At 49.9% G+C, this 13,914-nt stretch overlaps 1 long non-coding RNA gene across 5 annotated transcripts; it reads left to right on the top strand.

The window, feature by feature from the left end:
* Positions 1-554: 554 nt before the first annotated feature.
* Positions 555-13,611, top strand: LOC125087050 (uncharacterized). Of its 5 annotated transcripts, none has more exons than XR_007123342.1 (5): positions 555-1,082; positions 6,161-6,375; positions 7,736-7,914; positions 12,122-12,174; positions 12,752-13,611. It is a non-coding gene; the product is annotated as an uncharacterized LOC125087050 (long non-coding RNA). The 5 variants fall into 5 exon arrangements; XR_007123340.1 differs by having other exon boundaries at positions 557-1,082; positions 7,750-7,914; XR_007123343.1 differs by having other exon boundaries at positions 557-1,082; positions 7,750-7,914; positions 12,740-13,611.
* Positions 13,612-13,914: the final 303 nt, after the last annotated feature.

Raw genomic sequence — 13,914 nt, 5'->3', positions numbered from 1 at the left:
AGCTTCAACTTCCTTCATCCTTCCGGAGATGTTATTGAGGGAGACCTTGTAGTACAAGAGAACCACAGGCTTGTTCACAGACAAATCGGAACTTAATCTTTGCTCTCCCACACAATAATCTGTGCGGCTGTGAACAAGCTGTTTAACCATTCTGAGCCTGTTTCCACATCTGCTAAAAGAGGATATTAATAGCAGCTCCCTCAAGGTCATGGTGAGGATTAAATGAAGCAATGCAGCTTAGCTCAGTGTTTGGCAGGTCGTGCCTGTGACAGGCAGCTCCAAGATGGCCCCAGTGTTCCCCACCTCCTGATGTCCATGCCCTTGTGTGGTCCTCTCCCCTTTGGTTGGGCTGGATTCGGTGACTTGCTTTTACAGAATAGAATATGACCAAAGGGACAGATGTCACTTTCAAGATTAGTTACCGAAGGACTGGGTGTGGCCTCTGTCGTTCCAATCACCAGCGGCTCTGTCATGAAAACACAGGCCGCCTAAGGAGGACGTGGCTGGAAACAGAAGCTTGCTAACAACCACGTGAGTGAACTTGGAAGTGGTCTTCTGAGGCCTGCCAACAGCCACATGAGTGAGCTTGGAAGTGGGCTCGCTAGCCACAGCAGTCTTGAGAGGTAACTGTAGCCCAAGCCAGCAGCTTGATGACCTAACGAGAGACCTGAGCCAGAGATGCTCTTCTAAGCTGAGCTCAGAGTCGTGACCAACAGAAGCCATGAGATGATGAGTTGCTACTCTTCACTCCTGAGTTTGGGAGTAATTTACGAAGCAGCGATAATACGAAGTACAAATATTAGCTATTAGGAGGTACAGAAGACAATAATCATAACAGATGCTGTGGGGCACCATCCAGATTCTCCCCCTTTCATAAACAGTTCACCTCTGGGTCCAACTTGACCCCGGCCCAAGCCCACTTCACGGACGACTCTCCAGGTTTTGATTCTCAGCGATCAAGTCCGTTCCTAAGGAGCCTGATCGGACAGAGTTGGTGCCAGGATTGACTGAGGGAAGCAGAGCCTAAACTGGGACTTGGGACCCTCGCTGGGGAGCCGGTGCTGAAGACCCCATCACCAGGGGTAGGTGGAACTGACACGCTTTCCTGCGCGAGTGGTGCAATTGTTCCAACTGTCACTAGTGGCGAGCTGGGAGAAGGGGGGCACTTGGTGTGGGGAGAGGGCGATGCCGCAGGCTTTCGGGAGGTTGGGGGAGCACTCGTTCTAAGGACAGTAGAAGTTGAAGGTTATTGGTGAGTGTGCTCACGGAGCAGGGAAACATAATGGATGGCTGAGGTACTTAATCATCAGTGAAAGGCAAACAGGAAAGTCAAGGTTGGCTTGTTTAAATCCATTGTGATATTTGTTACACAGCAGTAAAAAGCAAAACAGATGTGGGTACTTGGAAGCAGAGTGCCATGACAAAAATATCTAAAAATACAGGACTGGCCCTGGAATCGGGCTTCTAGAAAAAGCCTAGATTGCTCTGGACAGACTCTTAGTAAAAATACTTATGTTAAAGACACTGCTGGTCAAAAGAACAGGAGGAAAGGTCCGAGCCTGAGCTGCCTTAGAGAGAGAAAGGCTCAAGCTCTGTAAAACCTGGGCTCTTTTTTTTTTTAATCTTTGATAAAAGTGTGTAATAAAAAGCTTCATGGCAGGGGTACCTGGGTGGCTCAGTGGGTTGAACCTCTGCCTTCGGCTCAGGTCATGATCCCAGAGTCCTGGGATCGAGCAGCGCATAGGGCTATCTGCTCAGCAGGGAGCCTGCTTCCCCCTCTCTCTCTCTGCCTGCCTCTCTGCCTACTTGTGATCTCTGTCTGTCAAATAAACAAATAAAATCTATAAAAAAAAAAGCTTCATGGCAAATGCGATTGCAGGATATATAATTACAAAGAATTCTTATTTTGTCCAAACAACAGTAGATCTGTTCAGTGTCTCCCTTTTCCCTGCCATGACTTCCGTGATGACCATGCATGAACTTATCTCTTCCACCCCGTGTGCTAAAGGATAACTCCACACCCAGCACTGAGGCAGCGGCTTCTGCCACGGCTGGTGTTCTGTTGTGGTTTTTTTTGTTTTGTTTTGTTTTTAAAGATTTTCTTTATTTATTTGACAGAGAGAGAAATCACAAGTAGGCAGAGAGGCAGGCAGAGAGAGAAGGGGAAGCAGGCTCGCCATTGAGCAGAGAGCCCGATGTGGGGCTCGATCCCAGGACCCTGGGATCATGACCTGAGCTGAAGGCAGAGGCTTTAACCCACTGAGCCACCCAGGCGCCCCTGTTGTGTTTTTAACTGAATTGTAGCTGACACACGGTTTACATTGGTCTCAGGTGTGCAACACAGTGATTCCGCAAGTCTCCCCGCTGTGCTGTGCTCATCACGAGTGTAGGTACACTGAACTGCCCCCACACCACGACGCTACTACAGTCCTGCAGACCATGTTCCCTGGGCAGCACCCTGAAACCTGGCTGCTAGGACACTGATGGCCAGGGCTCAGGAGGAAGTGAGGAGTATATCATTGGAAATGAAGGAAGGGCAATTCTTGTCCTGTAGCGGCAGAAAGCTTAGCGGACTGTGTCTTGAAGCTATACAGAAAGCAGAACTTAAAAGCAATAAACCTGAGTGTTTTCAGTGAGATTTTCTAGACCAAGTCCTATCGCTTTTTGCTGCTTGTATTAAAGTGCAAGAGGAGAGAAAGAAACTAAGGGGAAAACTTAAAAAGGAGCCAGGATGGGCGCCTGGGTGGCTCAGTGGGTTGGGCCGCTGCCTTCGGCTCAGGTCATGATCCCAGGTCCTGGGTTCGAGCCCCGCATCGGGCTTTCTGCTCGGCGGGAAGCCTGCTTCCTCCTCTCTCTCTCTGCCTGCCTCTCTGCCTGCTTGTGATTTCTCTCTGTCAAATAAATAAATAAAATCTTTAAAAAAAAAAAAAAAAGAGCCAGGACGTGGCAATCTGGGAAATGCTCAGCCTATCCAGAGCACAGACGGTAGGAACATTCAGAAGTGGCCGCCTAACACTGGCGAGGAGGGAAGTTCAGGTACGTGACTCCACAGCCTTTTGCTGAAACTTGAGAAGGACCCAAAGGCCAGTCACAGGAGAGCAAGGGTGGCTTCAGCGTGCCAGGCTGCCGCGATGAAGGACTACAAACTGGGCAGCTTAGGTAATAAAAATGCATCGTCTCTGCCACAAAACCAAGATCAAAGTGTCCTCGGATGGTTCCTTCCGAAGCCAAGCATCCGTCCTGTGCCTCTCTTCCACTTCTGGCCGGCTGCTGGCCATCTTTGGCTTTCCTTGGCTTGTAGAAGCATCACCCATGTCTGGTCCATCTCTACGTGGAGGTCCCCTGTGTGTGTGTCCAACTTTCCCACTTTTATAAGGACACCAGGCATATTGGATTTAAAGCCCACCCTATTCCAGGTCGACTCATCTTCAAGAATCGCCTCTACAACAGCCCTATTTCCAAATAAAGTCACCTTCTCAAGGGCTAGGATTTCAACATATGAATTTCAGGGGGACACAATTCAGTCTCTATCAAGGGTATGCTTCACAGTCTCAACCAAACTGGGGTCGGGGGAGCTCTAGGAAGCTTAGGGAGTGTCGCCCCTTAGCCTTCCCAGCAGAAGTCGAACAGAGGGGATCATCCCAGAAAGATCAGTGGGGAGAGCCTTTGGTCTAACAGAGCAGAGCGGATCCCTGGGCATTCCGGGCAAAGCCCACAGGTTCTTGAAAACTTTATGCCTGGAGAAACAGCATGAGGATGGACTGGAAGAGACAGAAAACGAAAGAAGCTTTTGGCTTCCCCCAATTTTACTGACGGAAAGCAGTTCGGTAAAACACACCACAAACACGTGCTCTCTTTCATGAGGAAGGAAGAGTGACTCAGAGGGCGGACCCCAGAGCCCAGAGAGCAGGGTCCTGAGCCATGAAGAATTATTCCCGGGCCTGAAACCTAACAGAGTTTGCTTGACTCGATTCTAAAACTTCTTGGGACTGGAGACATTTCCCCCTTTTGGCACTGGACGATGACTGTTGTTCGATGCCTCTCTCGCCCTGTAAGCTGGGAGCGTTGGGGGCATGAAACTTCATTCTTCAGTTGCATGGGGCCATAGGTGGAGAGGAACTGTGCCCAGGAGCTGCTCTGAATGGGTTCAACTCGGGGACCTCATCTGTGTCTGATGTGGACCATGCAAGTTTGGACTTTGTCGCTGATGATACTTAGATGAGGTTTTGGACTCTGAATTGATGCTATAATAGGATGAGACCCTTGGAAACCTGGAGGAGAGGTGAATGTATTTTGTATTTGGGAGGGCTGTGACTCTGCAGGAACGTAATCAGCAGAAGTCTACAAGTGGCCCCCCAGGATTCCGTGTCCTAATCCCCAAAACCTGTCATGTCACTATGATGAAATCTTACTCCTACAATCATGCTGTGTTTCGTGGCATAGCTGACCTCATGCCCTGAGCAAAACCCTGTCCCGTCCACCCAGACTCCTACAGAATTGCGATAATCAATGGATGGGGTTTTAAGCAGCTGCTAGTGGTAATTTTTTTTAAAAGATTTTATTTATTTATTTAACAGACAGAGATCACAAGTAGGCAGAGTGGCAGGCAGAGAGAGAGGAGGAAGCAGGGTCCCTGCTGAGCAGAGAGCCCGATGCGGGGCTCAATCCCAGGACTCTGGGATCATGACCCGAGCCGAAGGCAGAGGCTTTTTTTTTTTTTTTTAAAGATTTTATTTATTTATTTGACAGACAGATCACAAGTAGGCAGGGAGGCAGGCAAAGAGAGAGGAAGGGAAGCAGGCTCCCCGCTGAGCAGAGAGCCCGATGCGGGACTCGATCCCAGGACCCTGAGATCATGACCTGAGCCGAAGGCAGCGGCTTAACCCACTGAGCCACCCAGGCGCCCCACTAGTGGTAATTAAAAAAAAAATTATTTATTTGAGAAAGAGGGAGAGCAGGGGGAGGAGCAGAGGGAGAGGGGGAGAGAGAGAGAGAGAATCTCCAGCAGACTCCGCACTGAGCACAGAGCCACACACGGGGCTTGATCCCACCACCCTGAGATCTTGACCTGAGCCAAAACCCAGAGTCAGGCACTTAACTGACTACGCCACCAGGCACCCCGGCTTCTGGTAATTTTTATGCAGCAATAGAAAACTAACTGCCTTGGGGTCATAAGGAGCAATTCTCGTCTCTGGTGGCCAGCAAGCAGAAAAGCTGAAGATCAGGCCCAAGACTTACTTATAAAAGCAGCAGAGCTCCAGATAAAGTTGAATTCTTATCCACGGAGAACCCACTATGACAAGGTCCGGACCCTGGTTGGGAAGGGGTGGGACTCTGACATTTGTGTTGGGGACATCTGGGTCCAGTAAGTTCCAGAGTTCCTCTCACCCTCTGGGAGCGCAGAAGTGGTCCACCCCTCCCGGCAAGAGGATAATGTCCCCCTCTTGGTGAAAGCTAATGTGGATCTCTCCCCGCCTAGATTGACACCCCCTTCCCCTGGCCTCCAGCCCAGTAATGAGGGTCAAGTCACAACGCAGCTAGGGAAGCACTGGCCTTGCTAAAGGGAGAAAAGGCCTGGGCCAGTTGTCGATTTTTGATCCATTGCAGGAGAAAGGGGTTCTCTTCCTGGTTCTAGGGTGAATCCCTTGGCAGGTTCCCACAGTCTCTCTAGCCTCTGACTTCCGTGGCCCCAGGCAGCTTCCCCAGTGTCTGGTTCTAAGACCTGGCCGTCAACACACCCAGTGGCCAGCAGCTTCCCCAGCAACCCCCTCAGACACTAGAGCATGGATTGCCTCCAGTGACTGACCTCCTTGCGCCTGGGAAACCAGGCATTCCAGAGGGCAGATCTTGGTGAGTTCTGCAGGGCAAATTTCCCGCAAGACCCATCTGCTCAGCACGATGACTTTCCTGCCATTCGATGAGCCAGGACTGCGTCCTCTTGATGAGATAAAGATCTCAGCCCTGGGGAGCCCACTTAAGGGCTCTATCTCAGCATTAGGGGAAGTGGCTGGTCCTTTTATCTGCTATTCTTAGATACTTTTGATTTCTCTTTGTATTTTTGTGGGGTTTTTTGGTTTGTTTTTGTTTTTTACTTCCCAGTGCTTCATTACTCCGGTCCCGGTTAGACTCCAGTACTTACCTATGAAACATCCCCCTTCAGATGACCGCGTGGACTGGAGACTCTCATGACCCAAGCTCCGTATCGTGAAGTTGCACGACCCAGCCGCCACGTACGGATAGGAGCTGCGCCAGGCTTCTGGGCTGGGGTCAAGGGCTGCAGCGTACTAGAAGGTTGGACTAGACTCCCCAACAGCAATTGGGGATGATGGGATCCTTAGGTTACAGAGGCCAGATGGCAGCAAACATCAGAAGGAGGTGAGTTCAGTGATCATAATGAAGGGCTGGGTCAGATCTGGGGGTGGGAGGAGGGGCAGTGATCCGCAGAGAAGGAATTAACAGAACACGTCAGGAGCGGCCATCTTGACGATCGCCTCATTAAACTCACCAGTCTGTCCTTGTAAAAACCAGACAGAGCCTAGGGGACTCAAATGGACCAGGTAGTAGGCCTGCTAGAAAATGGGGGTGCCAAAGAACAAAAAAGAAAATGGGGGCGCCAAATGCGGTGTTTTGGCTAAAGCTGATTGACATGGCCTCGGGCACCTGCTTTATGGCCCCTGATCTACTGAATGCTTTCTTCTCCCTCCCTGCCAAAGGGAATCAGGAAAAATTTACATTCATTTAGATGGATAAACGTGTACATTATGGTCTAATTCCCCCTCCCCACTACCTGCGTTACCTCCCCTTCCCTCTGATATAATATGGTCCAAAGTGACCTACCTGACATCCTGGAGAGCATCACAGTGACCTACTCTTGGTGACATCATGTTAACCAGACCGATGGGCTAGAAGCGGCAAGTACATTGAGGCTTTGCTAAGACATGTATACTCCAGAGGGTGAGCAAGAAGCCTTAAGATTTATGCACCTGCAGCGATCCAGGGTGTCTGAAATAAAGGGCACATTACTTCCTCCTGCACTTCTCACCCCCAAAAAACAAATGTAATGCCTACTAGGCCCTTCTGGATTCTGGAGGCATCTTTCCATACTTTAGTCATCCTGCTTCAGCTCATGACACTGATGGCACAGAGCGACACCAACTTCGAGTGGGGTCCGGAATAGGAAAGGGTTCTTCAGCAGGTCCAGGCCATGGCACGAGCAGGCCTGCCCCTTGCCAGGTAAGGGCCTTACAGCTGTGACATTAGAGGCATCTATGAAGAAATGCGGAGCTTATGGCAAGCCCCGTTAGGAGAATTATGTAGATACGGGCCCGTGCCATCTGTGTAAGATTATTAGAAACCTTTTGCAGAACAGCTTCTGGAAGGCTGCTGGATCCTGGTAGAAACAGAACACCTGACCATACCCATCAATGTTCATGCAGCCAGAACCTTCCCTCATGAGCTCATTGCTGTCAGACCCACCAATGCATAAAGTCACACAGGCCTAGCAGCACTCTAAGATGCAAAGAATATATATCCAGGAGTGCACTTGGGCAAAAACAGGGGACATGGGTAAGATGTGGGAGCAAGCTACACAGGCATGTGGCCCAGCCCCCCGTGCAAGCCACCACTATTGACACTGGTACCTTGCCTTCAGCTCACATGTGTGGTGGCTATTTGGGAGAGGGTGTGGGGCTGGAGGGTCCTTTATGATCATCAGAAGGTAGAGGGGGAAGCACAGATCTTGGTTCACAGATCAGCTGGCTTGCGGGATGTAAGCTGGGAATAGACATTGCCTGCGCTATGGACGGTCCTACTCTGGGCGATCCCGAAAAACAGCAGCGAAGGAAATTCCCAGTAAGCAGAGCTTTGGCAACGGACCTGGGCATTCACTCCGTATGGCAAGAAAAATAGCCCAAGGTAAGAATATACCAGAGACATGGATAGCTGCAAATGGCTTGACTGGTTGGCCATGGGCTTGAGAGAAGAAGTTTGAAAGATCAGTGACAAAGAGGCATGGTAATGAGATGGGGGGGCAGGCCTGTGGGAAGGGGCATGAGATGTGAAAATCTTCATGTTACACATTAACGCCCATCACTGGGCTTCCTCCATGGTTGATGCATTTACACGACTAAGTAGACCCAATACCAGGCCAGTGAACATAAACCAGACCCTGACATTGGTCAGCCCAGTCCTCACTCAACAGGTGCATGAATGGAGACCCACGGGAGTACCTAATGAAAGCTATAAGTGGGCCAGCTAGCAAGGGCTCCCACTCCCAAGATTCATCCTGCTGCTATCAACAAATCTCTCAGAGACTAATGCCATGCCCCTAACATGGCATCACCATCCCTCAAAAGGATCAGTCAGCCACTTGATGACAAGTTGATTAGATTGGATGCCTTCCAATTGATGAAGCAACAATTAATCATGACTGGAATCAACACATATTCCGAGAATGGGTTTGCCCTTCCTGCCACAGGGCCGTGATGGTTACTTCTGTGTGCCAACTTGGCTAGGTTAGAGTGCCCTTATTCAGCCAAATGCTAATCTAGGTGTTGCTATGATGCGATTTAACATCCACAGTCAGTTAATTTTAAGTAAAGAAGATCATCCTGGCTAATGTGGTGGGCCCCATCTCATCAGTTGAAAGGCCTTAAGATCAACACCGAGGTTTCCCTGAAGAAGAAGAAATTCCGTGCTTGCTCCTGCCTTCAAGCTTCAGCCTGTGGGCCTGCCTGCTGAACTTTGGATTCATCTGGCTGGTCCCTGCAATTGTGCAAGCCGATTTGTTGTGGTAAATCTCCGGATAGATGATCCAAATGGATATGAAGATAAAGGCGCAGCTAGAAAGGGAGATACCTCCTCCTGTCTTCCTGTCTCCTCCAGTAAAGCCCTAAGACGGGGCCTGTGCCAACATCACTATCTGAGGGCTTATTTAACAAAAAAAAAAAAAAAAAAAAGAGAGAGAGAGAGAGGGGGGTACCTGGGTGGCTCAGTCAGTTAGGCATTCAGCTTGGGTAATGATCCTGGGGTCCTGGGATTGAGCCCCGTATCAAGCTCCCTGCCCCACAGGGAGTCTGCTTCTCCCTCCGTCTCTCCCCCTGGCTTGTGCTCTCTCTCTCTCTCGTTCAATCCCTCTGTCTCTCAAATAAATAAATAAAATCTTTAAAAATTAAAAAAAAAAAAAAAAAGGAGCAATGGAGTGACCAGTAAGCCTCCAGCTCCCAAATCACAGTTTCCAGGGAACCCAATTTAAGGCCACCACTAACCTGCCCCAGGCCCCTGTTGTGTGGTAGGCACTAATATGGACTTGATGGGAAACAGGAGACCAGGAAAGAGAAAGCCATTCAGGACCACAACCCCGCAGACCAGGATTCCATGCTGCCCACTGGTGCGCGGGGTTAATAGAGGTAAGTCATGTTCTGTAACGTTGTACGTGGATGGCAGGAATGGTAACCACAGAGCGTGGCCAGCCTGAGTGGGTGGGCACAGATCAAGCCAAAGAAGACTTTCACTGGGAAGTAACCCCCCATACACACACACATACCACCTTGGGGAAATGGATAGGTGTTGATGTTTGGGGCAGGGGGGCAGGGGAGTAGGGGTCCCCATAGGGTGAATGCAGAAGCACAGTCCGCAGCAGCCCCTCAGGGGTGAAGTGACCGCAATAGGGGCCAGAAGCAGACAAATGCGAGATTCGCCTATTGGAGGACTGAGGGACACTCCCCTGGAGTCAGGCATGTTGACCTGAAAAATGAGAACGGTGGGTATTCTGTGTGTGGAAAGGACTTTCCTTGCTTTCTGGTTGTGACTTTATGACAATTAGTTTAGGATGGCACCGAGCTGCTCTCTGACTGGGGCTGCGACTTCACAGCTGGGTTTTGCGAGGTCTCCCTCGGGGCCCACATGACAGGACACCCATTCCTGGAGGCCATCTTGGTGGTGGATTAAAATCCAGCAAACTCATCGGGAAAATGGTAGCCCAGTGCAGCCCTGGAGCCACAGAACGTTTAAAGAACAGGAATGTAGGCTGGCTGAGGTGAATGACAGCGGCTTGGGTTAGCAAATAAGATGCCAGCCAATCTTAGACCACAAAATAATGCTCACCCTGGCAAGCTACAAAATTAGAACTTCAAACAAGAGCTGGTTACAAATTAAGACTTCTTTATTTACCTTCCTCGTCGTGGGGGAGCCCCGTCTTTCTGCCCAGATCCCCACCACAAGGAGAATGAGCAGAATTATGTATTTGGGGATGATGTGACATGTTTGGGTTGGGTCTATTAGGACTCACACCCACTGTCTTGAGTGAAAGAACAGAACCCTTTTCAAGGGTTTTGGGTTTTTCCACTTCTTTAGGATCCAAGTTTTTAGATCCTGGGGACAGGTACCGGAGAGAGCTGGGAACTTCAGCTCAGGACACCAATGATGGAGAATCTGAACCCTTCCCGGAAGTGGGGGACCCACTCTGGTGGATCCCAAGAGCTGCCCCATGAGTTGGACATGAGTTGAACCACAGTTTGTGGGAATGACAGGAAAGCAGGTTCCATCAAGGCCTCCTGACCAGCCACGGGCAGACCTGTCTACAGCCCTTCTTCTGCCTCCTCTGCTTCCCTCTGGCCACCCCCCACCCACCGCCAACAGCCCCTCTGCCTGTCCCTGAGACTGTCCTCCCTGTCCCCACTCTGCAAGCACTCACTCAGGTCTGGGTTCTGGGCACACAATTCTGCTTCTCCACCTTGGCCATATTCCTTCAGTCTGGCGTTCTAGATTGATGTATGATGAGATGGTCACCAAGATACACTGTTTTCCACCCGGCAGAGATGAAATCAGGCAGGTGAGCGGAAGGTTTAACAGTCAGAATTCTGTAGGGGTGCCTGGGTGGCCCCATTGGTTAAGCATTTGCCTTCGGCTCAGGTCATGATCTCAGGGTCCTGGGTCCTCAGCTCTCGTGTTCTAGGTAAGGAAACTGACTCCCCTCAGAGCGAAGGGTCCATGAAGCCAGCCTGCACGTTCATGGCCTTGCTGTGGCTCTGCTCCTCAGGAAGTCAGTCCCAAGACCTCCCTGTAACACTCCTCTCATCCTTTCGCTTGCATATTTCTCTTATTCCAGGCTTTTTTTTTTTTAATTTAAAACTGATTAATTAACAGAGAGTGTATTAGTAGTTTCAGAGGTAGAGTTGAGTGATTCATCAGCTGTGTATAATACCCAGTGCTCATATTCCGGTCTTTTAAAATAATGTAAAAATTCCAATTCATTCATATTTTAAAGGAAGGGAAGCAATATAGAGACTAATCCAAAAAGAGCAGTCGGTTCCAACTTCGTTTTTATTGGATTTTTGTTCTATAATTGCACGTTTAACCGAGCCAGTTGCCGTTCTGAGTTGGGTTTGTCCTGAACCAAGACACTTGCCTCCTCTGAGCACCCCATGCCGGATGGCAAGGACCAGGAAGTCTGGGAAACAGTTTCCCCTCTGGTGGAAAAGCCACACACAGACAACAAGAATCCACTGTTCGATTCACCAGGCTATACTTCTGGTGCCTACAAGTAGAGAAAGAAATGGAACCTCCCTTTCCTTCCTCTCCTTGCCCAGGCACAACAGAACAAGACCCTGGGTTCCCTCCAGGCTATGCCAAGAATTTGAAAGATTCAGATTTTCCCTGCTGCCTGGCATGGCCTGTCTGATGGATGGGTTGGCTCTTATTTCCTCCCTCTGTTGCCCAGGCTGGTCTGGTCTTGCCCATGGATGCAGGGTCAAGGCTGAAGAGCATCATGACCTTTCCCAGACTATGGGGCACCATGGGTGCCCCAAGTCAGGCAGCTGGGAATTCAGGTCTTCAGATTCCCTAGGGAGTCGTCTCAGGGTGATAGAAAGAGTGGCCATTCAAGGAAAGAGCACCAGCCAGCCTAGGAAACAGGGTTGGAGTCCCAACTCAGCTTCTATCCCAACCCACTTTTCTGGGCCAACCATTTGTCCTTCAAAATCCAGCTCAGCTATCACCTTCTCTGTATATTGGATTCTTCCCCCAGCAGAGCTGGTCCCTCCTTGGTCGCTACTATGCCCTGCACATGACCGTCACACTTCTTCTCACACTGTTTATAACTAGTGTCTGACTTGTCTCCTAGTCCCGCTGTGAGCCTGAGCGAAGAGAACAGTCTTCAGCTGTAACACATGGCAGGTACTCAATATTCATATTAATAACTATGGAATGGCTTCAGAATGAGAGAGTGAGTGGAAGTGCCTGGGTGGCTCAGTCGGTTAAGCGCCTGCCTTCGGCTCAGGTCATGATCTCAGGGTCCTGGGATCAAGTCCTGTATCGGGCTCCCCACTAGGTGGGGAGTGTACTTCTCCCTCTGCCTCTGCACCTCCCCTCCCACCGCTTGTGCACGCTTGCGATCTCTCTCTTTCTCTTGCTCACTCTCAAATAAATAAATGAAATCTTAGTGGGGTTTTTTTAGATGTTATTTATTTATTTGACAGAGAGAGAGAGAGACAGTGAGAGAGAGAACACAAGCAGAGGGAATGGGAGAGGAAGAAGCAGGCTTCCCGCTGAGCAGAGAGCCCGAAGTGGGGCTCCATCCCAGGACGGGGGGATCATGACCTGAGCTGGAGGCAGCCGCTTAAGGACTGAGCCACCCAGGCGCCCATTAAATGAAATCTTTAAAAAAAGAGAGAGAGATAGAGAATCAGGATGCATGATCTTGAAGATGGCTTCCCTATTTAAAAGTCTGTGATGACATCAGTCTCTCTTCCAGGACTGGGCCCTAATGGCTGAGAAACACAGAGAGGCAGAAGACCCAGGATTCCTAAACCCTCAACAGAACTGGTATCAGGGACACAGAATTCCTTACATACATTATACACACAGGTATGACAAGGACTGGGAGGTTAGAAGTGCCTCTCTTCCATCTGTGAGTGTAGATCAATCACCCAAAAGTGTCTTGAGGTCAGTCATCACGCTGTGAGATGAGATGCTGTTTTCCTGGAGTGGTTCTCCAAAAGGGAGTGGGGATGGAGGCAAAGTCTTAGAGGGGTTGAATAATTTGCTCAATCCCACACATGTTGAGGGTGATCTAGACTTTGAACTGGGGTTCTTGGTTCCCCTTCTGGGTTACCCTGACCCAGACAGCCTTGACCGAGCCAAGTTTTATAATCTACCACCACAGGGCAGCTGGCCATTTCCTCACTGAACAGTCAGGGGGGCAGGCCTGGGATCTAGGAGGAGCTACTTTTGATGTGGGACTTTTAAGCAAAGGGTCATCCTTGGTGTGGTTTGAAACTGTGCCTTGGTGTGTTTGGACAATAATTAAATTAGCCCTTAGTAAAGACTGGGAACCAAGCGACCTCTACATGGAATCACAGTTTGAGATCTGCAATGGGTAGAAGCAAGAACCCTAGCTAGAGGTATAAGACAGTAGAAGATCCAAATCCCTCTCCTATCTCCACTTGCCCAACCCTGGCCAGTTTCTAAAGGTAGAGAAAAGGGGGGGAAAGAAAACAAAAAGCAAAAAAACAAAAAAAACCCACGCAGGCAAGGAGTCAGATCAGGCCGCTGGGCATTTCTGCCCCTTCCAAGTACCAGAGAAGAAAATGCCATTGTGTGTGGGGAGGGGATGGGGCAAGAAAGGAGGGGGGCGGGGCGGGGGTGTTGCAGCAGGGAGCTGCCTGCGTCTGTCAAGGCTGCGCAGGTGATCCGTGGAGACAGTGGGTGAGCGCCGAGAACACCCGCGCCGGGGGAGACAGCTTTTATTAGAAACCTTCCATTTTTTTTTTTTGTCTGGCATTTCACTAATTTAGCCAAACCACTCTTGGCAAAAAGTCTGGCTGTCCTTAGCCCAAGGGTGGATTTGATTTAATTTGAAATAGGGTACAGGGTGTCGGAGAAAGGGCCCTGGACTGGGCGACACAGACGTGGGCG

The sequence above is a fragment of the Lutra lutra genome, chromosome 16 (genome assembly GCF_902655055.1).
Source record: "Lutra lutra chromosome 16, mLutLut1.2, whole genome shotgun sequence".
NCBI lineage: Eukaryota > Metazoa > Chordata > Mammalia > Carnivora > Mustelidae > Lutra > Lutra lutra.
Note: the sequence above shows the minus strand (reverse complement) of the source record. Positions and strands in the feature narration are given on the sequence as shown.